The sequence below is a fragment of the Ambystoma mexicanum genome, chromosome 2q, assembly GCF_040938575.1.
Source record: "Ambystoma mexicanum isolate Mex_15411 chromosome 2q, UKY_AmexF1_1, whole genome shotgun sequence".
In the NCBI taxonomy this organism is placed as follows: domain Eukaryota; kingdom Metazoa; phylum Chordata; class Amphibia; order Caudata; family Ambystomatidae; genus Ambystoma; species Ambystoma mexicanum.
Window position 1 is genome coordinate 322,343,173 of NC_090924.1, and position 1,675 is coordinate 322,344,847.

Below are 1,675 nucleotides of genomic sequence, written 5' to 3' on the forward strand. Positions count from 1 at the left end.
AAAAATAGTGAATGCTTTACGAATGTGCGTGCCATCCTTTAGAGCAGGGGCCAATTTAATTTTCCCATCATCATTCCAATATTAGTACATGTGTTGCTGAAGCAAGCGCAAAGGGAGAGTCAATCAAACCATTGATTAGGACCTCCAGTCAAAGGTTTGCCATACCAAATGTCCTTATGTCAGAGGGCAGAAAGTCAAAACACCATTTAGATATCGGGTGGTATGAAATGAAGAGGCAAACAACAGTGAATAAGCATTCTTTGCTGCTGTATTGATCTGGTCCTAAAGGGGTTGGTTTAATGGCAATTATATTTAAAGATTCATGCTCCAGGGTGCTTGCAAAATGACACCAACCCCCTCCCCATCACAATGGCTGGGTGATGCAAGCCTGAGAACATCACAATAGACCCATAGACATGAGAACAACTCTGTACCTCTGAGTGTATGTGGGCCCATGGCTGTATCAAGGACAAGGCAGAACAGGAGGTGGCTTATGGCGCCAGTTCCAGAGGCTGTCCAATTGATCCCTGTAAGCAACAAATGTTGGACCATCCTTTAAGAGATTCTGAGGCTGATTTCAATGTTAACTTTGCTGCTGATTTTAGGATTGGTCAACCTTCGACCCAAATCTAGTTTGCTTGGATAAGCCCTGGAAATCTTTTACAGCTTGTACTGGTGGGAGATGATGTGAGTTTATCAAGAGCAACGGGATATGAGGCATGTGTGCCACAAAAAGCAGTTCTAGGATTTTTTATAAGAAAGCCGCTTTAAGAAGGGAAGTTTGGACAACCCTACTGAGAGCAAAAGTATTACACAAAAGGTAAGGGGGTCAGTGGGTCAACGGATAGCACATTTGACTGCGAGTCCGTTTATTGTAAGTCCAAATACTACCAGTTTCGACATTTCCCAGGCTTTTTGTTTAATCTCTTAACAGACCCATTCCTATGTACCTCTGTTTTCATTGTAAGCGAGGGACATACCGTATGCCTTAAACATTCCTGGGCTGCGAAGACTCTATGTAAAAGAAACAGTAGCAGACATCTTAATAAATCATCAGCAGGACCCTCTAGACCTTCCCCAAAAAACATAAAATGATTTCTCTGCATGTATGTGAGTTGAGCAGCGCAAGTAGTTTGGTTAATGTCAGTGGATAAATGTCACTTTCACACAGAGCAGAACAGAATCACTTGTACAGGCCACTTCTGCAAAAGCATTACCAGTGTAGAAAGCAGTGAAAAGGTGAGGCAGTGTACAGTCACCCCCGACCCTTCACTGCCCTGATCGGCCACGATCGGCCAAGGACCTCTCTATGAGAGCTAAGGGTGGAATTTTTCTGGAGCTCGGTAACTTAGGGAGACATGGCTAAAGGGATCCTCAATCAACAGCCCAGCATTTGCTTTGTGGCCTGTCCGTATATGTCTGTTCTCCAAATTACCTGCCGCAGCCCAGACGTCAGCTGGTGAGATGGAATGACGTACCAGGCAGGATCCTGGCAGGTGATTTGCATAGGCACATCCCCTCTCCCTCTCTCTTAGCCCTGCTTACTCCACAGTAGCAAGTATCTAGCGAAAATACAGTGGTCGAGGTGGGGTATCAGTAACTAGCCACTCTGAGAAAGTAAATCTGGGGCGCTTTGCGACTTGTGGGGAACAACTGCAGAGCTCAGTGCCCAGAA

The 1,675-nt window shown here is 45.3% G+C and overlaps 1 non-coding gene across 1 annotated transcript; it reads right to left on the reverse strand.

Moving 5' to 3' along the window:
• On the reverse strand, nt 1-107 carry LOC138570825 (U6 spliceosomal RNA). The gene has a single exon (XR_011303849.1). It is a non-coding gene; the product is annotated as a U6 spliceosomal RNA (small nuclear RNA).
• Nucleotides 108-1,675: the final 1,568 nt, after the last annotated feature.